The 20437-nt window shown below is 37.7% G+C and overlaps 18 non-coding genes across 18 annotated transcripts; all 18 read right to left on the bottom strand.

Moving 5' to 3' along the window:
* Nucleotides 1–136: 136 nt before the first annotated feature.
* LOC145872796 (5S ribosomal RNA) lies at nucleotides 137–255 on the bottom strand. The gene has a single exon (XR_014388427.1). It is a non-coding gene; the product is annotated as a 5S ribosomal RNA (ribosomal RNA).
* A 409-nt stretch (nucleotides 256–664) lies between these two features.
* LOC145869024 (5S ribosomal RNA) lies at nucleotides 665–783 on the bottom strand. The gene has a single exon (XR_014385019.1). It is a non-coding gene; the product is annotated as a 5S ribosomal RNA (ribosomal RNA).
* A 139-nt stretch (nucleotides 784–922) lies between these two features.
* LOC145875124 (5S ribosomal RNA) lies at nucleotides 923–1041 on the bottom strand. The gene has a single exon (XR_014390758.1). It is a non-coding gene; the product is annotated as a 5S ribosomal RNA (ribosomal RNA).
* Nucleotides 1042–1450: 409 nt separating this feature from the next.
* On the bottom strand, nucleotides 1451–1569 carry LOC145875519 (5S ribosomal RNA). The gene has a single exon (XR_014391155.1). It is a non-coding gene; the product is annotated as a 5S ribosomal RNA (ribosomal RNA).
* Nucleotides 1570–1978: 409 nt separating this feature from the next.
* Nucleotides 1979–2097, bottom strand: LOC145872795 (5S ribosomal RNA). Its single transcript, XR_014388426.1, has one exon. It is a non-coding gene; the product is annotated as a 5S ribosomal RNA (ribosomal RNA).
* Nucleotides 2098–2236: 139 nt separating this feature from the next.
* Nucleotides 2237–2355, bottom strand: LOC145870230 (5S ribosomal RNA). The gene has a single exon (XR_014386226.1). It is a non-coding gene; the product is annotated as a 5S ribosomal RNA (ribosomal RNA).
* Nucleotides 2356–2494: 139 nt separating this feature from the next.
* Nucleotides 2495–2613, bottom strand: LOC145867371 (5S ribosomal RNA). The gene has a single exon (XR_014383364.1). It is a non-coding gene; the product is annotated as a 5S ribosomal RNA (ribosomal RNA).
* Nucleotides 2614–2752: 139 nt separating this feature from the next.
* Nucleotides 2753–2871, bottom strand: LOC145869023 (5S ribosomal RNA). The gene has a single exon (XR_014385018.1). It is a non-coding gene; the product is annotated as a 5S ribosomal RNA (ribosomal RNA).
* Nucleotides 2872–3010: 139 nt separating this feature from the next.
* LOC145869022 (5S ribosomal RNA) lies at nucleotides 3011–3129 on the bottom strand. The gene has a single exon (XR_014385017.1). It is a non-coding gene; the product is annotated as a 5S ribosomal RNA (ribosomal RNA).
* Nucleotides 3130–3268: 139 nt separating this feature from the next.
* LOC145869399 (5S ribosomal RNA) lies at nucleotides 3269–3387 on the bottom strand. The gene has a single exon (XR_014385395.1). It is a non-coding gene; the product is annotated as a 5S ribosomal RNA (ribosomal RNA).
* Nucleotides 3388–3796: 409 nt separating this feature from the next.
* LOC145869020 (5S ribosomal RNA) lies at nucleotides 3797–3915 on the bottom strand. The gene has a single exon (XR_014385015.1). It is a non-coding gene; the product is annotated as a 5S ribosomal RNA (ribosomal RNA).
* A 139-nt stretch (nucleotides 3916–4054) lies between these two features.
* Nucleotides 4055–4173, bottom strand: LOC145875123 (5S ribosomal RNA). The gene has a single exon (XR_014390757.1). It is a non-coding gene; the product is annotated as a 5S ribosomal RNA (ribosomal RNA).
* A 409-nt stretch (nucleotides 4174–4582) lies between these two features.
* On the bottom strand, nucleotides 4583–4701 carry LOC145875036 (5S ribosomal RNA). The gene has a single exon (XR_014390670.1). It is a non-coding gene; the product is annotated as a 5S ribosomal RNA (ribosomal RNA).
* A 409-nt stretch (nucleotides 4702–5110) lies between these two features.
* Nucleotides 5111–5229, bottom strand: LOC145867992 (5S ribosomal RNA). The gene has a single exon (XR_014383985.1). It is a non-coding gene; the product is annotated as a 5S ribosomal RNA (ribosomal RNA).
* Nucleotides 5230–5368: 139 nt separating this feature from the next.
* On the bottom strand, nucleotides 5369–5487 carry LOC145869749 (5S ribosomal RNA). The gene has a single exon (XR_014385745.1). It is a non-coding gene; the product is annotated as a 5S ribosomal RNA (ribosomal RNA).
* Nucleotides 5488–5626: 139 nt separating this feature from the next.
* On the bottom strand, nucleotides 5627–5745 carry LOC145870444 (5S ribosomal RNA). Its single transcript, XR_014386440.1, has one exon. It is a non-coding gene; the product is annotated as a 5S ribosomal RNA (ribosomal RNA).
* A 409-nt stretch (nucleotides 5746–6154) lies between these two features.
* LOC145872794 (5S ribosomal RNA) lies at nucleotides 6155–6273 on the bottom strand. The gene has a single exon (XR_014388425.1). It is a non-coding gene; the product is annotated as a 5S ribosomal RNA (ribosomal RNA).
* A 409-nt stretch (nucleotides 6274–6682) lies between these two features.
* On the bottom strand, nucleotides 6683–6801 carry LOC123736052 (5S ribosomal RNA). The gene has a single exon (XR_014383933.1). It is a non-coding gene; the product is annotated as a 5S ribosomal RNA (ribosomal RNA).
* Between the last annotated feature and the right edge of the window lie 13636 nt (nucleotides 6802–20437).

Here is a 20437-nt window from a genome sequence, read left to right as displayed (position 1 = left end):
AAACAATCTCTTGCTACAACATATATAGTCAAAGTGAGTCTGATAAAACAGACATTTAGTCAATTCATCATTAAATGCTTACTACAAGGCAGTGTTGCTGATGAAATAGTGCAAGAGCACACCCTCGTGGACAAAATGCTTACAGCACCTGGTATTCCCAGGCGGTCTCCCATCCAAGTACTAACCAGGCCCGACCCTGCTTAGCTTCCGAGATCAGACGAGATCGGGCGTACCCAGGCTGGTATGGCCGTAAGCGAGAAACAATCTCTTGCTACAACATATATATTCAAAGTGAGTGTGATAAACAGACATTGCATTTTCACCAATTAGATAAGCAGCTTGAACTTTGTGTCACTGAAAAAGTAGAAGAAATTACAAACACTGTTCCCATCACTTTTTAGCACAGGTAGTTGGATAAAATACCGACTTTATTTCCTTTCATCATTTGAACAGGGCAAAGGAGCACAAAGCACACACAAGCTGCATTCAGCAACAATATTCTTGTTTGTCTTATAAATACAAGGCAGATGCTAATTGAAAACACAAGGAAATTTGATCCTATTAAAAAGGCAGGAAGCTGCATTTAGTCAATTCATCATTAAATGCTTACTACAAGGCAGTGTTGCTGATGAAATAGTGCAAGAGCACACCCTCGTGGACAAAATGCTTACAGCACCTGGTATTCCCAGGCGGTCTCCCATCCAAGTACTAACCAGGCACGACCCTGCTTAGCTTCCGAGATCAGACGAGATCGGGCGTACCCAGGCTGGTATGGCCGTAAGCGAGAAACAATCTCTTGCTACAACATATATAGTCAAAGTGAGTCAGATAAAACAGACATTTAGTCAATTCATCATTAAATGCTTACTACAAGCCAGTGTTGCTGATGAAATAGTGCAAGAGCACACCCTCGTGGACAAAATGCTTACAGCACCTGGTATTCCCAGGCGGTCTCCCATCCAAGTACTAACCAGGCCCGACCCTGCTTAGCTTCCGAGATCAGACGAGATCGGGCGAACCCAGGCTGGTATGGCCGTAAGCGAGACACAATCTCTTGCTACAACATATATATTCAAAGTGAGTGTGATAAACAGACATTGCATTTTCACCAATTAGATAAGCAGCTTGAACTTTGTGTCACTGAAAAAGTAGAAGAAATTACAAACACTGTTCCCATCACTTTTTAGCACAGGTAGTTGGATAAAATACCAACTTTATTTCCTTTCATCATTTGAACAGGGCAAAGGAGCACAAAGCACACACAAGCTGCATTCAGCAACAATATTCTTGTTTGTCTTATAAATACAAGGCAGATGCTAATTGAAAACACAAGGAAATTTGATCCTATTAAAAAGGCAGGAAGCTGCATTTAGTCAATTCATCATTAAATGCTTACTACAAGGCAGTGTTGCTGATGAAATAGTGCAAGAGCACACCCTCGTGGACAAAATGCTTACAGCACCTGGTATTCCCAGGCGGACTCCCATCCAAGTACTAACCAGGCCCGACCCTGCTTAGCTTCCGAGATCAGACGAGATCGGGAGTACCCAGGCTGGTATGGCCGTAAGCGAGAAACAATCTCTTGCTACAACATATATATTCAAAGTGAGTGTGATAAACAGACATTGCATTTTCACCAATTAGATAAGCAGCTTGAACTTTGTGTCACTGAAAAAGTAGAAGAAATTACAAACACTGTTCCCATCACTTTTTAGCACAGGTAGTTGGATAAAATACCAACTTTATTTCCTTTCATCATTTGAACAGGGCAAAGGAGCACAAAGCACACACAAGCTGCATTCAGCAACAATATTCTTGTTTGTCTTATAAATACAAGGCAGATGCTAATTGAAAACACAAGGAAATTTGATCCTATTAAAAAGGCAGGAAGCTGCATTTAGTCAATTCATCATTAAATGCTTACTACAAGGCAGTGTTGCTGATGAAATAGTGCAAGAGCACACCCTCGTGGACAAAATGCTTACAGCACCTGGTATTCCCAGGCGGTCTCCCATCCAAGTACTAACCAGGCCCGACCCTGCTTAGCTTCCGAGATCAGACGAGATCGGGCGTACCCAGGCTGGTATGGCCGTAAGCGAGAAACAATCTCTTGCTACAACATATATAGTCAAAGTGAGTCTGATAAAACAGACATTTAGTCAATTCATCATTAAATGCTTACTACAAGGCAGTGTTGCTGATGAAATAGTGCAAGAGCACACCCTCGTGGACAAAATGCTTACAGCACCTGGTATTCCCAGGCGGTCTCCCATCCAAGTACTAACCAGGCACGACCCTGCTTAGCTTCCGAGATCAGACGAGATCGGGCTTACCCAGGCTGGTATGGCCGTAAGCGAGAAACAATCTCTTGCTACAACATATATAGTCAAAGTGAGTCTGATAAAACAGACATTTAGTCAATTCATCATTAAATGCTTACTACAAGGCAGTGTTGCTGATGAAATAGTGCAAGAGCACACCCTCGTGGACAAAATGCTTACAGCACCTGGTATTCCCAGGCGGTCTCCCATCCAAGTACTAACCAGGCCCGACCCTGCTTAGCTTCCGAGATCAGACGAGATCGGGCGTACCCAGGCTGATATGGCCGTAAGCGAGAAACAATCTCTTGCTACAACATATATAGTCAAAGTGAGTCTGATAAAACAGACATTTAGTCAATTCATCATTAAATGCTTACTACAAGGCAGTGTTGCTGATGAAATAGTGCAAGAGCACACCCTCGTGGACAAAATGCTTACAGCACCTGGTATTCCCAGGCGGTCTCCCATCCAAGTACTAACCAGGCACGACCCTGCTTAGCTTCCGAGATCAGACGAGATCGGGCGTACCCAGGCTGGTATGGCCGTAAGCGAGAAACAATCTCTTGCTACAACATATATAGTCAAAGTGAGTCAGATAAAACAGACATTTAGTCAATTCATCATTAAATGCTTACTACAAGGCAGTGTTGCTGATGAAATAGTGCAAGAGCACACCCTCGTGGACAAAATGCTTACAGCACCTGGTATTCCCAGGCGGTCTCCCATCCAAGTACTAACCAGGCACGACCCTGCTTAGCTTCCGAGATCAGACGAGATCGGGCGTACCCAGGCTGGTATGGCCGTAAGCGAGAAACAATCTCTTGCTACAACATATATAGTCAAAGTGAGTCTGATAAAACAGACATTTAGTCAATTCATCATTAAATGCTTACTACAAGGCAGTGTTGCTGATGAAATAGTGCAAGAGCACACCCTCGTGGACAAAATGCTTACAGCACCTGGTATTCCCAGGCGGTCTCCCATCCAAGTACTAACCAGGCCGGACCCTGCTTAGCTTCCGAGATCAGACGAGATCGGGCGTACCCAGGCTGGTATGGCCGTAAGCGAGAAACAATCTCTTGCTACAACATATATATTCAAAGTGAGTGTGATAAACAGACATTGCATTTTCACCAATTAGATAAGCAGCTTGAACTTTGTGTCACTGAAAAAGTAGAAGAAATTACAAACACTGTTCCCATCACTTTTTAGCACAGGTAGTTGGATAAAATACCAACTTTATTTCCTTTCATCATTTGAACAGGGCAAAGGAGCACAAAGCACACACAAGCTGCATTCAGCAACAATATTCTTGTTTGTCTTATAAATACAAGGCAGATGCTAATTGAAAACACAAGGAAATTTGATCCTATTAAAAAGGCAGGAAGCTGCATTTAGTCAATTCATCATTAATTGCTTACTACAAGGCAGTGTTGCTGATGAAATAGTGCAAGAGCACACCCTCGTGGACAAAATGCTTACAGCACCTGGTATTCCCAGGCGGTCTCCCATCCAAGTACTAACCAGGCACGACCCTGCTTAGCTTCCGAGATCAGACGAGATCGGGCGTACCCAGGCTGGTATGGCCGTAAGCGAGAAACAATCTCTTGCTACAACATATATAGTCAAAGTGAGTCTGATAAAACAGACATTTAGTCAATTCATCATTAAATGCTTACTACAAGGCAGTGTTGCTGATGAAATAGTGCAAGAGCACACCCTCGTGGACAAAATGCTTACAGCACCTGGTATTCCCAGGCGGTCTCCCATCCAAGTACTAACCAGGCCCGACCCTGCTTAGCTTCCGAGATCAGACGAGATCGGGCGAACCCAGGCTGGTATGGCCGTAAGCGAGACACAATCTCTTGCTACAACATATATATTCAAAGTGAGTGTGATAAACAGACATTGCATTTTCACCAATTAGATAAGCAGCTTGAACTTTGTGTCACTGAAAAAGTAGAAGAAATTACAAACACTGTTCCCATCACTTTTTAGCACAGGTAGTTGGATAAAATACCAACTTTATTTCCTTTCATCATTTGAACAGGGCAAAGGAGCACAAAGCACACACAAGCTGCATTCAGCAACAATATTCTTGTTTGTCTTATAAATACAAGGCAGATGCTAATTGAAAACACAAGGAAATTTGATCCTATTAAAAAGGCAGGAAGCTGCATTTAGTCAATTCATCATTAAATGCTTACTACAAGGCAGTGTTGCTGATGAAATAGTGCAAGAGCACACCCTCGTGGACAAAATGCTTACAGCACCTGGTATTCCCAGGCGGTCTCCCATCCAAGTACTAACCAGGCCCGACCCTGCTTAGCTTCCGAGATCAGACGAGATCGGGCGTACCCAGGATGGTATGGCCGTAAGCGAGAAACAATCTCTTGCTACAACATATATATTCAAAGTGAGTGTGATAAACAGACATTGCATTTTCACCAATTAGATAAGCAGCTTGAACTTTGTGTCACTGAAAAAGTAGAAGAAATTACAAACACTGTTCCCATCACTTTTTAGCACAGGTAGTTGGATAAAATACCAACTTTATTTCCTTTCATCATTTGAACAGGGCAAAGGAGCACAAAGCACACACAAGCTGCATTCAGCAACAATATTCTTGTTTGTCTTATAAATACAAGGCAGATGCTAATTGAAAACACAAGGAAATTTGATCCTATTAAAAAGGCAGGAAGCTGCATTTAGTCAATTCATCATTAAATGCTTACTACAAGGCAGTGTTGCTGATGAAATAGTGCAAGAGCACACCCTCGTGGACAAAATGCTTACAGCACCTGGTATTCCCAGGCGGTCTCCCATCCAAGTACTAACCAGGCCCGACCCTGCTTAGCTTCCGAGATCAGACGAGATCGGGCGTACCCAGGCAGATATGGCCGTAAGCGAGAAACAATCTCTTGCTACAACATATATAGTCAAAGTGAGTCAGATAAAACATACATTTAGTCAATTCATCATTAAATGCTTACTACAAGGCAGTGTTGCTGATGAAATAGTGCAAGAGCACACCCTCGTGGACAAAATGCTTACAGCACCTGGTATTCCCAGGCGGTCTCCCATCCAAGTACTAACCAGGCACGACCCTGCTTAGCTTCCGAGATCAGACGAGATCGGGCATACCCAGGCTGGTATGGCCGTAAGCGAGAAACAATCTCTTGCTACAACATATATAGTCAAAGTGAGTCTGATAAAACAGACATTTAGTCAATTCATCATTAAATGCTTACTACAAGGCAGTGTTGCTGATGAAATAGTGCAAGAGCACACCCTCGTGGACAAAATGCTTACAGCACCTGGTATTCCCAGGCGGTCTCCCATCCAAGTACTAACCAGGCACGACCCTGCTTAGCTTCCGAGATCAGACGAGATCGGGAGTACCCAGGCTGGTATGGCCTTAAGCGAGAAACAATCTCTTGCTACAACATATATATTCAAAGTGAGTGTGATAAACAGACATTGCATTTTCACCAATTAGATAAGCAGCTTGAACTTTGTGTCACTGAAAAAGTAGAAGAAATTACAAACACTGTTCCCATCACTTTTTAGCACAGGTAGTTGGATAAAATACCAACTTTATTTCCTTTCATCATTTGAACAGGGCAAAGGAGCACAAAGCACACACAAGCTGCATTCAGCAACAATATTCTTGTTTGTCTTATAAATACAAGGCAGATGCTAATTGAAAACACAAGGAAATTTGATCCTATTAAAAAGGCAGGAAGCTGCATTTAGTCAATTCATCATTAAATGCTTACTACAAGGCAGTGTTGCTGATGAAATAGTGCAAGAGCACACCCTCGTGGACAAAATGCTTACAGCACCTGGTATTCCCAGGCGGTCTCCCATCCAAGTACTAACCAGGCCCGACCCTGCTTAGCTTCCGAGATCAGACGAGATCGGGCGTACCCAGGCTGGTATGGCCGTAAGCGAGAAACAATCTCTTGCTACAACATATATATTCAAAGTGAGTGTGATAAACAGACATTGCATTTTCACCAATTAGATAAGCAGCTTGAACTTTGTGTCACTGAAAAAGTAGAAGAAATTACAAACACTGTTCCCATCACTTTTTAGCACAGGTTGTTGGATAAAATACCAACTTTATTTCCTTTCATCATTTGAACAGGGCAAAGGAGCACAAAGCACACACAAGCTGCATTCAGCAACAATATTCTTGTTTGTCTTATAAATACAAGGCAGATGCTAATTGAAAACACAAGGAAATTTGATCCTATTAAAAAGGCAGGAAGCTGCATTTAGTCAATTCATCATTAAATGCTTACTACAAGGCAGTGTTGCTGATGAAATAGTGCAAGAGCACACCCACGTGGACAAAATGCTTACAGCACCTGGTATTCCCATGGGGTCTCCCATCCAAGTACTAACCAGGCCCGACCCTGCTTAGCTTCCGAGATCAGACGAGATCGGGCGTACCCAGGCTGATATGGCCGTAAGCGAGAAACAATCTCTTGCTACAACATATATAGTCAAAGTGAGTCTGATAAAACAGACATTTAGTCAATTCATCATTAAATGCTTACTACAAGGCAGTGTTGCTGATGAAATAGTGCAAGAGCACACCCTCGTGGACAAAATGCTTACAGCACCTGGTATTCCCAGGCGGTCTCCCATCCAAGTACTAACCAGGCCCGACCCTGCTTAGCTTCCGAGATCAGACGAGATCGGGCGTACCTTTTTTTATTATTTTTTTTATTTTTTTATCTTTTATTATGAAAAAAACACATAATATTTACAATATTCAAACAATAATAATAAAAAGGATGAACAATTCATCCTTTTACAAAACCAAAAAAGAAAAGAAATAAAACCAATTAAAAAACACAATCATCCACTAAAACCAATTAATAATTAAAAGCAAGTTTTCCATTTTGATCAATTTCGATAGAAGTGCTCCCCCACACAAACAGTTTTTCAAAATTACATCCTCCATATTTATATATTAGTTCAATATCTTTCTCTAAAATACTTTTAAATAAAACCTCCACACTCACAATTTTCCCTTCATAATGTCCTAAATTCCTTCTTTGTCTTACAGCGTATCTAGCATGGCTAAGAACAAAATTCATCAAATTAATATTAAAAACTTTGCTTTTTCCATTTATACCAAATAGAAACAACCTCCTCCACTCAACCCCATTTACAATATCTTCTCCCCAATGTTGTTCTAAAAGCCCCTTTATAAACTCATGAAACCCTTGTAATCTACTACATTCAATAAAAAAGTGCATAAAATTTTCCACCTCTGTTCCACAAATATCACATTCTCTTTTAATGTCTCTATTTATTTGATGTAAGACCACGTTCGTAAAAATCCTATTATGTTTCAATTTAAAATCATTATCTTCACATTCTATAGAATTATATTTGACATTGACATTCTTCCATATTGATTTTACATCTATATTTACAAATATACCCTAGACCACACTTTTTCTGAAGCAGGAGCTTTTATCTCTCTTAAAATACATTTTTCATAAATCTTTTTAACTTTCAAACCTGATAAAACATGTTTCTCCCCATTACTTTCATAATATAAAACCGGTAAACCCTTAGCTCTCTCAACCACCTCTGTATTTATTAAAAGCACCCATTCTTCAGGAATACACCCTAAAATTCTCTTATACATATTTTCTATTGTAGTTTTACTTATTTCATCTTCTACTTCACAAACATTATCATAAATCGCTTGTACAGTAAGAAACCCTGGAATGACCTCGTATAAAATATCCCCAATCTGTCTCATCCCAGCCCTCATAAAATATTTACAAAACAACATCTTATTATTATATTGTATCTTGGGATTTAAGAAAATTGGCTGATTTAAAATATTGTCTAAAATGGTACACTCATAATAAATATTTGGTAAAAACTCCCCCCAAGCTTCAAACACTTCTCTATAAAACAATGGTATATTACTTAACATTTCTTTTTTCATGCACATCAATAAACCATTGTCCCCCATCCTCCCAACCTCCTGCAAATACTCCTTAAAAAATCTTTTCCATCCATAATCTAGTTCACCATATAAATATTTCCGTACCATTTTAACTCTAATTGCTTTTTTCCTTACATTTAAATCCACCAACTTCAAACCCCCCTCCTCATATCCTGCAATCAATGTTTTAAAAGAAATTTTCGCTCCTTTCCCATCCCATAAAAAATCAACTAAAATCGTATTCATTTCAGATAAAACCCATTCTGGTACATCTAAAACGTTCATGACATGAATAAAAATTGACATCAGCAAGGAATTTACAACAATTACTTTCCCTTTTAATTTCAAAGCCCTCCCCCTCCACATATTTACTACCTTCCTAACTTTATTTATAACCCCACTCCATGTCAGATCCCTAGCTTCTTGTTCCTTCACCCCTAAAAACACACCTAACACCTTAAAATAATCATTTACCACCTTAAAAGGAAAAGTCCCCTCATTATTCTTCCCAACATACATTATTACTGACTTCTCCATATTCACTTTAGCTCCTAAGGCTTTCTCATATACTTTAAAACACTCCATCACCCTTTTAACACTTCCCTCATCTCTGACTGTAATTGTGGTATCGTCTGCATATTGATGAATTAAACTAAAACCTCCTTGCGGAGTCTCTACACAATTTATAAAATGATCTTTTTTAAGGTATGCCGCTAAGGGTTCTACCGATAAAACAAACAATAAAGCTGATAAAGGGCACCCCTGTCTCACTGACCTCTCAAGAATAAAAGAATCTGTTAAAACCCCATTACATTTAACCCTACTTTTAGCCTTTCTATATAATAATTTTATCCATCTTATTATACCATTTCCAAACCCATACTTTTCCAGTACCCTAAACATAAAATCATGTTCCACCCTGTCAAAAGCTTTATTAAAATCTATACTTAAAACAATCCCCCCCATCTTGTCACTATTCATTTTATTTATCACATCTCTAAGTGTAGTTATGGTATCTGCTATATCTCTTCCAGGCACACTATAATTTTGTGTAGGTGCTATAATATCATTTAAAACCATCTTCATCCTATTTGCCAGTATCTTAGCTAAAATCTTATAATCTGAGTTTAATAAACTAATTGGCCTATAATTTTCTAGTTTCAGTTTGCTCCCCTTATTTTTATATAAAATCGATATCAGCCCTGTCACCATGGAATCTGAAACAGTATCATTGTCTTCCATATATTGATATACTTCTAATAAAATAGGTGCTAAAATACTTTCATACATTTTATAAAACTCTGCAATTAGTCCATCTACTCCAGGACTTTTATTTATTTGTAAACCCTTAATTGCATCTTTCACTTCATCCATTGTTATCTTCCTATCACACATTTGCTTATCTTCAACACCAATTTGCACATCCACACTACTTAAAATCTCTTTTACACACCCCTCATCCACCTCCCCTTTCTTAAATAAATCCTTATAAAAATTCTGTACAGTTTCTAATATTTCAACATAATCATTTACCACTTCACCCTTTACATTTTCAATCTCACTAATATATGATTTCGTCTGTTTAGTTTTTTCTAAACCAAGAAAAAACGAGGTACATTTCTCCCCTTCTAAAACATATTTTGCCCTACTTCTAATAATTGCACCCTTACACTTCTCTATTTCACATTTGCTCAATTTTGCTTTTAAATCTAAAAACCTTTCAATAGTATAATCAGGATCACTATCACATTTCTTCATTTCTTCATTCAATTTTGTTCTTAAATAATTTTCTGCTCTTATCATCCTACTCCTCTTCTTCCTTGCATATCTAATACTAAAAACTTTTATTTTTTCCTTAACATTTTCCCACCACTTGCACTTATCATTCCCTTTTTGCTTATCCTCCATTTCATCTTCTATCAAAGATTTAAGTTGTTTCCCGTATTCCTCATCACCTAGATACCCTGCATTCATACACCATATTCCCCCCCCTTTCCTTTCCTTATCTAACCCCACCGAAAATGTTAACCCAGCATGATCACTAAAAGTTGTAAAAATATATTTAATATCCTTCATAAAATTCCTTAACCCTTCATTTACTAAAACCAAATCTATCCGTGTCTGTTTCAATTCCCCTAAAACCACCTGCCTTCTAGAAAATTCTCTCTTATTCGGATTCTCCTCCCTCCATATATCAATTAAATTGTTTTCAACCATCATTTTCCTTAAAACCCCCCTAGATACATCACTTCTAAAAATAGCTCCCCTTGTCATATCTAGTCTATCCATTTTTACATTAAAATCCTCAACTAAAATACAGTTTCCCTTGCACCATTTCGCTAATTCTAAAAATAAATTCCTTCTCTCTGTTTCATTATTCGGCGCATAAATATTTATAATCCTAAAAACCCTACTCATATATTCAAAATCTAAAATTAAAATCCTCCCATTATTATCATTATATATCTTCTTCACATTTTCTACTACATCCTTCCTTATTAAAATTGCAACCCCACATGAATTCCCCCTACCATTGTTTACATAAATAAAATCCCTCCATATTTTCTGAATTTCTAAAACACACATATTATCCCAGTGCGTCTCTTGAATACATAAAATATCAGAATTCTTTATGTGTACTATTCTATTAAATTTTCCTATTGTTCTCAACCCATTCGCATTTATCGACATTATTGTTACCATACTAATAAATAATAAAATTATAAAATATAATTTCATTATCCTCTACCTTTTATCCAGTTTCTTTCCTCTTCCACCCTTTCTCTCCCCCCCCCTCCGCTGCTTTCCTCTTCCTGTATCCTCCTCTCATTCTTTCAAACTTTTCCCCATCATCCGAGTCCGATATCTCCTCCAAGTCCATTTCATCCAGCCAACTTTTCTTCTTTACACCCTCGTCCGTTGTGCTCCCCGTGTTCTCCGCCGTTTCTGGAATGTTCATCTCCGTCTCATGTGTAGTCGTCGTTGTGCTCCCCGTGTTCATCGCCGTTTCTGGAATGTTCGTTGTGCTCCCCGTGTTCATCTCCGTCTCATATATTGTCGTCGTTGTGCTCCCCGTGTTCATACCCGTCTCTGTTATTGTCATTAAACTTAAAACCCTCTCCATTTCTTCACCCCCCGAGTTACTTGTTTGTGCTGTGCTTTCCCCTAAAACCTGTGAGTCCCCCGAGCTTCCCCCCAGTCCACTCCCCCCCTCCTCCTGAAAACTCCATCTTCTTATTTCTGAATCCATGCTGCTCCCAATTTCGTTAATCTTCTGGTCTTCCTTCTTCTCCCTTCTTCCTTCCTCCGTCTCTCCACCTTCCACCACATCATCTCCTCCATCTTCTTCTCCTTCTTCCGACAATACAACTGCTTCCTCGAATAGTACTTGACTCCCCTCTTCAGTCATAACTTCTCCACAGTTGCATTCCGCCAATCTCTTTCTGCATCTACCACAAACATTCCTTTCCTTCTCTCCGACACACTCTCTCGCATAATGGCCTTGATTGCCGCACTTGAAACACTTGAATTCAGGGCAATCTTTAACTATGTGCCCAGGTTGTATGCACAATCGACAAACTCTGACCTGCTTGTCATGGATCACCCTGAAGTATTCAGCTCCTTCCAGCGTCTCAATTTTTGTGGAATATGGCAATGATGTGACTTTTTCCGTAAATTTAACTTTACAGAACCTTGTTCCGTCAACCACCTCCGTTCCAGGCCAAACTCTCCTCCTTATCTCCGATACGGCCGTTACTCCCCAGCTTCTCAACTTGTCCAGTATCACTTTATCTTCTATATATACCGGTAGATTCATAAAAGACACCACCAAATCATTAATATTCACATCTCTCGCCAGTATCTTGTTGTCCTTTATCCGTATACCGTCCATTATCCGTTCTTTACCTTTTCCGTTTCTCATCGTAATTTCATATTTCTTATCTCCTTTCATTCGGCATCCCACCACCTCTCCACACGTCTCCTTAATTGCTCGTAGTAATTCCATCGTCGTCACCTTTTCTTCTCCCACCAACTCAATTGCCACCGTGTATTCTTTTCCATATTTCATTCCTCCTTTTTCGTTTTCCTTCCGTTGCGCATTTTCGTTGTCTTTGTCCGTTCCGTTTGTCGTTGCCATGTTGTCCGTCATTGTGAATCAAAAATGAAAGCGAAAAAACCTCCCCCAGGCAGCAAAACTGCAGGGGGGGAAAACTAAACAAAACTAAAAACTATCCAAATGAAAAAACAATAAATTATATTGCAAAATCCCAAAAAGAAACCAAAATAGCTCTCGAGCAAACACTCTCAAGCAAACACTCACAGCTCAATTACTCGCACCTGTCGTCACTTCTCCAATCAAGGATTAGCGCCCCCAGGCTGGTATGGCCGTAAGCGAGAAACAATCTCTTGCTACAACATATATAGTCAAAGTGAGTCTGATAAAACAGACATTTAGTCAATTCATCATTAAATGCTTACTACAAGGCAGTGTTGCTGATGAAATAGTGCAGGGGCACACCCTCGTGGACAAAATGCTTACAGCACCTGGTATTGCCAGGCGGTCTCCCATCCAAGTACTAACCAGGCCCGACCCTGCTTAGCTTCCGAGATCAGACGAGATCGGGCGTACCTTTTTTTTTTTTTTTTTTTTTTTTAATCTTTTATTATGAAAAAACACATAATATTTACAATATTCAAACAATAATAATAAAAAGGATGAACAATTCATCCTTTTACAAAATCAAAAAAGAAAAGAAAATAAAACCAATTAAAAAACACAATCATCCACTAAAACCAATTAATAATTAAAAGCAAGTTTTCCATTTTGATCAATTTCGATAAAAGTACTCCCCCACACAAACAGTTTTTCAAAATTACATCCTCCATATTTATATATTAGTTCAATATCTTTCTCTAAAATACTTTTAAATAAAACCTCCACACTCACAATTTTCCCTTCATAATGTCCTAAATTCCTTCTTTGTCTTACAGCGTATCTAGCATGGCTAAGAACAAAATTCATCAAATTAATATTAAAAACTTTGCTTTTTCCATTTATACCAAATAGAAACAACCTCCTCCACTCAACCCCATTTACAATATCTTCTCCCCAATGTTGTTCTAAAAGCCCCTTTATAAACTCATGAAACCCTTGTAATCTACTACATTCAATAAAAAAGTGCATAAAATTTTCCACCTCCGTACCACAAATATCACATTCTCTTTTAATGTCTCTATTTATTTGATGTAAAACCACGTTCGTAAAAATCCTATTATGTTTCAATTTAAAATCATTATCTTCACATTCTATAGAATTATATTTGACATTGACATTCTTCCATATTGATTTTACATCTATATTTACAAATACCCTAGACCACACTTTTTCTGAAGCAGGAGCTTTTATCTCTCTTAAAATACATTTTTCATAAATATTTTTAACTTTCAAACCTGATAAAACATGTTTCTCCCCATTACTTTCATAATATAAAACCGGTAAACCCTTAGCTCTCTCAACCACCTCTGTATTTATTAAAAGCACCCATTCTTCAGGAATACACCCTAAAATTCTCTTATACATTTTTTCTATTGTAGTTTTACTTATTTCATCTTCTACTTCACAAACATTATCATAGATCGCTTGTACAGTAAGAAACCCTGGAATGACCTCGTATAAAATATCCCCAATCTGTCTCATCCCAGCCCTCATAAAATATTTACAAAACAACATCTTATTATTATATTGTATCTTGGGATTTAAGAAAATTGGCTGATTTAAAATATTGTCTAAAATGGTACACTCATAATAAATATTTGGTAAAAACTCCCCCCAAGCTTCAAACACTTCTCTATAAAACAATGGTATATTACTTAACATTTCTTTTTTCATGCACATCAATAAACCATTGTCCCCCATCCTCCCAACCTCCTGCAAATACTCCTTAAAAAATCTTTTCCATCCATAATCTAGTTCACCATATAAATATTTCCGTACCATTTTAACTCTAATTGCTTTTTTCCTCACATTTAAATCTACCAACTTCAAACCCCCCTCCTCATAACCTGCAATCAAAGTTTTAAAAGAAATTTTCGCTCCTTTCCCATCCCATAAAAAATCAACTAAAATCGTATTCATTTCAGATAAAACCCATTCTGGTACATCTAAAACGTTCATTACATGAATAAAAATTGACATCAGCAAGGAATTTACAACAATTACTTTCCCTTTTAATTTCAAAGCCCTCCCCCTCCACATATTTACCACCTTCCTAACTTTGTTTATAACCCCACTCCATGTCCGATCCCTAGCTTCTTGTTCCTTCACCCCTAAAAACACACCTAACACCTTAAAATAATCATTTACCACCTTAAAAGGAAAAGTCCCCTCATTATTCTTCCCAACATACATTATTACTGACTTCTCCATATTCACTTTTGCTCCTGAGGCTTTCTCATATACTTTAAAACACTCCATCACCCTTTTAACACTACCCTCATCTCTAACTGTTATTGTTGTATCGTCTGCATATTGATGAATTAAACTAAAACCTCCTTGCGGAGTCTCTACACAATTTATAAAATGATCTTTTTTAAGGTATGCCGCTAAGGGTTCTACCGATAAAACAAACAATAAAGCTGATAAAGGGCACCCCTGTCTCACTGATCTCTCAAGAATAAAAGAATCTGTTAAAACCCCATTACATTTAACCCTACTTTTAGCCTTTCTATATAATAATTTTATCCATCTTATAATTCCATTTCCAAACCCATACTTTTCCAGTACCCTAAACATAAAATCATGTTCCACCCTGTCAAAAGCTTTATTAAAATCTATACTTAAAACAATCCCCCCCATCTTGTCGCTATTCATTTTATTTATCACATCTCTAAGTGTAGTTATGGTATCTGCTATATCTCTTCCAGGCACACTATAATTTTGTGTAGGTGCTATAATATAATTTAAAACCATCTTCATCCTATTTGCCAGTATCTTAGCTAAAATCTTATAATCTGAGTTTAATAAACTAATTGGCCTATAATTTTCTAATTTCAATTTACTCCCCTTATTTTTATATAAAATCGATATCAGCCCTGTCACCATGGAATCTGAAACAGTATTATTGTCTTCCATATATTGATATACTTCTAATAAAATAGGTGCTAAAATACTTTCATACATTTTATAAAACTCTGCAATTAGTCCATCTACTCCAGGACTTTTATTTATTTGTAAACCCTTAATTGCATCTTTCACTTCATCCATTGTTATCTCCCTATCACACATTTGCTTATCCTCAACACCAATTTGCACATCCACACTACTTAAAATCTCTTTTACACACCCCTTATCCACCTCCCCTTTCTTAAATAAATCCTTATAAAAATTCTGTACTGTTTCTAATATCTCAACATAATCATTTACCACTTCACCCTTTACATTTTCAATCTCACTAATATATGATTTCGTCTGTTTAGTTTTCTCTAAACCAAGAAAAAACGACGTACATTTCTCCCCTTCTAAAACATATTTTGCCCTACTTCTTATAATTGCACCCTTACACTTATCTATTTCACATTTGCTCAATTTTTCTTTTAAATCTAAAAACTTTTCAATAGTATAATCAGGATCACTATCACATTTCTTCATTTCTTCATTCAATTTTGTTCTTAAATAATTTTCTGCTCTTGTCATCCTACTCCTCTTCTTCCTTGCATATCTAATACTAAAAACTTTTATTTTTTCTTTAACATTTTCCCACCACTTGCACTTATCATTCCCTTTTTGCTTATCCTCCATTTCATCTTCTATCAAAGATTTAAGTTGTTTCCCGTATTCCTCATCACCTAGATACCCTGCATTCATACACCATATTCCCCCCCCTTTCCTTTCCTTATCTAACCCCACCGAAAATGTTAACCCAGCATGATCACTAAAAGTTGTAAAAATATATTTAATATCGTTCATAAAATTCCTTAACCCTTCATTTACTAAAACCAAATCTATCCGTGTCTGTTTCAATTCCCCTAAAACCACCTGCCTTCTAGAAAATTCTCTCTTATTAGGATTCTCCTCCCTCCATATATCAATTAAATTGTTTTCAACCATCATCTTCCTTAAAACCCCCCTAGATACGTCACTTCTAAAAATAGCTCCCTTTGTCATATCTAGTCTATCCATTTTTACATTAAAATCCCCAACTAAAATACAGTTTCCCTTGCACCATTTCGCTAATTCTAAAAATAAATTCCTTCTCTCTATTTCATTATTCGGCGCATAAATATTTATAATCCTAAAAACCCTACTCATATACTCAAAGTCTAAAATTAAAATCCTCCCATTATTATCATTATATATCTTCTTCACATTTTCTACTACATCCTTCCTTATTAAAATTGCAACCCCACATGAATTCCCCCTACCATTGTTTACATAAATAAAATCCCTCCATATTTTCTGTACTTCTAAAACACACATATTATCCCAGTGCGTCTCTTGAATACATAAAATATCAGAATTCTTTATGTGTACTATTCTATTAAATTTTCCTATTGTTCTCAACCCATTCGCATTTATCGACATTATTGTGACCATACTAATAAATAATAAAATTATAATATATAATTTCATTATCCTCTACCTTTTATCCAGTTTCTTTCCTCTTCCACCCTTTCTCTCCCCCCCCCTCCGCTGCTTTCCTCTTCCTGTATCCTCCTCTCATTCTTTCAAACTTTTCCCCATCATCCGAGTCCGATATCTCCTCCAAGTCCATTTCATCCAGCCAACTTTTCTTCTTTACACCCTCGTCCGTTGTGCTCCCCGTGTTCATCGCCGATTCTGGAATGTTCGTTGTGCTCCCCGTGTTCTCCGCCGTTTCTGGAATGTTCATCTCCGTCTCATGTGTAGTCGTCGTTATGCTCCCCGTGTTCATCGCCGTTTCTGGAATGTTCGTTGTGCTCCCCGTGTTCATCTCCGTCTCATATATTGTCGTCGTTGTGCTCCCCGTGTTCATACCCGTCTCTGTTATTGTCATTAAACTTAAAACCCTCTCCATTTCTTCACCCCCCGAGTTACTTGTTTGTGCTGTGCTTTCCCCTAAAACCTGTGAGTCCCCCGAGCTTCCCCCCAGTCCACTCCCCCCCTCCTCCTGAAAACTCCATCTTCTTATTTCTGAATCCATGCTGCTCCCAATTTCGTTAATCTTCTGGTCTTCCTTCTTCTCCCTTCTTCCTTCCTCCGTCTCTCCACCTTCCACCACATCATCTCCTCCATCTTCTTCTCCTTCTTCCGACAATACAACTGCTTCCTCGAATAGTACTTGACTCCCCTCTTCAGTCATAACTTCTCCACAGTTGCATTCCGCCAATCTCTTTCTGCATCTACCACAAACATTCCTTTCCTTCTCTCCGACACACTCTCTCGCATAATGGCCTTGATTGCCGCACTTGAAACACTTGAATTCAGGGCAATCTTTAACTATGTGCCCAGGTTGTATGCACAATCGACAAACTCTGACCTGCTTGTCATAGATCACCCTGAAGTATTCAGCTCCTTCCAGCGTCTCAATTTTTGTGGAATATGGCAATGATGTGACTTTTTCCGTAAATTTAACTTTACAGAACCTTGTTCCGTCAACCACCTCCGTTCCAGGCCAAACTCTCCTCCTTATCTCCGATACGGCCGTTACTCCCCAGCTTCTCAACGGGTCCAGTATCACTTTATCTTCTATATATACCGGTAGATTCATAAAAGACACCACCAATTCATTAATATTCACATCTCTCGCCAGTATCTTGTTGTCCTTTATCCGTATACCGTCCATTAGCCGTTCTTTACCTTTTCCGTTTCTCATCGTAATTTCATATTTCTTATCTCCTTTCATTCGGCATCTCACCACCTCTCCACACGTCTCCTTAATTGCTCGTAGTAATTCCATCGTCGTCACCTTTTCTTCTCCCACCAACTCAATTGCCACCGTGTATTCTTTTCCATATTTCATTCCTCCTTTTTCGTTTTCCTTCCGTTGCGCATTTTCGTTGTCTTTGTCCGTTCCGTTTGTCGTTGCCATGTTGTCCGTCATTGTGAATCAAAAATGAAAGCGAAAAAACCTCCCCCAGGCAGCAAAACTGCAGGGGGGGAAAACTAAACAAAACTAAAAACTATCCAAATGAAAAAACAATAAATTATATTGCAAAATCCAAAAAAGAAACCAAAATAGCTCTCGAGCAAACACTCTCAAGCAAACACTCACAGCTCAATTACTCGCACCTGTCGTCACTTCTCCAATCAAGGATTAGCGCCCCCAGGCTGGTATGGCCGTAAGCGAGAAACAATCTCTTGCTACAACATATATAGTCAAAGTGAGTCTGATAAAACAGACATTTAGTCAATTCATCATTAAATGCTTACTACAAGGCAGTGTTGCTGATGAAATAGTGCAGGGGCACACCCTCGTGGACAAAATGCTTACAGCACCTGGTATTGCCAGGCGGTCTCCCATCCAAGTACTAACCAGGCCCGACCCTGCTTAGCTTCCGAGATCAGACGAGATCGGGCGTACCTTTTTTTTTTTTTTTTTTTTTTTAAATCTTTTATTATGAAAAAACACATAATATTTACAATATTCAAACAATAATAATAAAAAGGATGAACAATTCATCCTTTTACAAAATCAAAAAAGAAAAGAAAATAAAACCAATTAAAAAACACAATCATCCACTAAAACCAATTAATAATTAAAAGCAAGTTTTCCATTTTGATCAATTTCGATAAAAGTACTCCCCCACACAAACAGTTTTTCAAAATTACATCCTCCATATTTATATATTAGTTCAATATCTTTCTCTAAAATACTTTTAAATAAAACCTCCACACTCACAATTTTCCCTTCATAATGTCCTAAATTCCTTCTTTGTCTTACAGCGTATCTAGCATGGCTAAGAACAAAATTCATCAAATTAATATTAAAAACTTTGCTTTTTCCATTTATACCAAATAGAAACAACCTCCTCCACTCAACCCCATTTACAATATCTTCTCCCCAATGTTGTTCTAAAAGCCCCTTTATAAACTCATGAAACCCTTGTAATCTACTACATTCAATAAAAAAGTGCATAAAATTTTCCACCTCCGTACCACAAATATCACATTCTCTTTTAATGTCTCTATTTATTTGATGTAAAACCACGTTCGTAAAAATCCTATTATGTTTCAATTTAAAATCATTATCTTCACATTCTATAGAATTATATTTGACATTGACATTCTTCCATATTGATTTTACATCTATATTTACAAATACCCTAGACCACACTTTTTCTGAAGCAGGAGCTTTTATCTCTCTTAAAATACATTTTTCATAAATATTTTTAACTTTCAAACCTGATAAAACATGTTTCTCCCCATTACTTTCATAATATAAAACCGGTAAACCCTTAGCTCTCTCAACCACCTCTGTATTTATTAAAAGCACCCATTCTTCAGGAATACACCCTAAAATTCTCTTATACATTTTTTCTATTGTAGTTTTACTTATTTCATCTTCTACTTCACAAACATTATCATAGATCGCTTGTACAGTAAGAAACCCTGGAATGACCTCGTATAAAATATCCCCAATCTGTCTCATCCCAGCCCTCATAAAATATTTACAAAACAACATCTTATTATTATATTGTATCTTGGGATTTAAGAAAATTGGCTGATTTAAAATATTGTCTAAAATGGTACACTCATAATAAATATTTGGTAAAAACTCCCCCCAAGCTTCAAACACTTCTCTATAAAACAATGGTATATTACTTAACATTTCTTTTTTCATGCACATCAATAAACCATTGTCCCCCATCCTCCCAACCTCCTGCAAATACTCCTTAAAAAATCTTTTCCATCCATAATCTAGTTCACCATATAAATATTTCCGTACCATTTTAACTCTAATTGCTTTTTTCCTCACATTTAAATCTACCAACTTCAAACCCCCCTCCTCATAACCTGCAATCAAAGTTTTAAAAGAAATTTTCGCTCCTTTCCCATCCCATAAAAAATCAACTAAAATCGTATTCATTTCAGATAAAACCCATTCTGGTACATCTAAAACGTTCATTACATGAATAAAAATTGACATCAGCAAGGAAT

Source organism: Salmo salar, unplaced genomic scaffold, assembly GCF_965601325.2.
Source record: "Salmo salar unplaced genomic scaffold, fSalSal1 ptg000293l, whole genome shotgun sequence".
NCBI lineage: Eukaryota > Metazoa > Chordata > Actinopteri > Salmoniformes > Salmonidae > Salmo > Salmo salar.
This window is presented reverse-complemented; position numbering and strand designations above follow the sequence as displayed.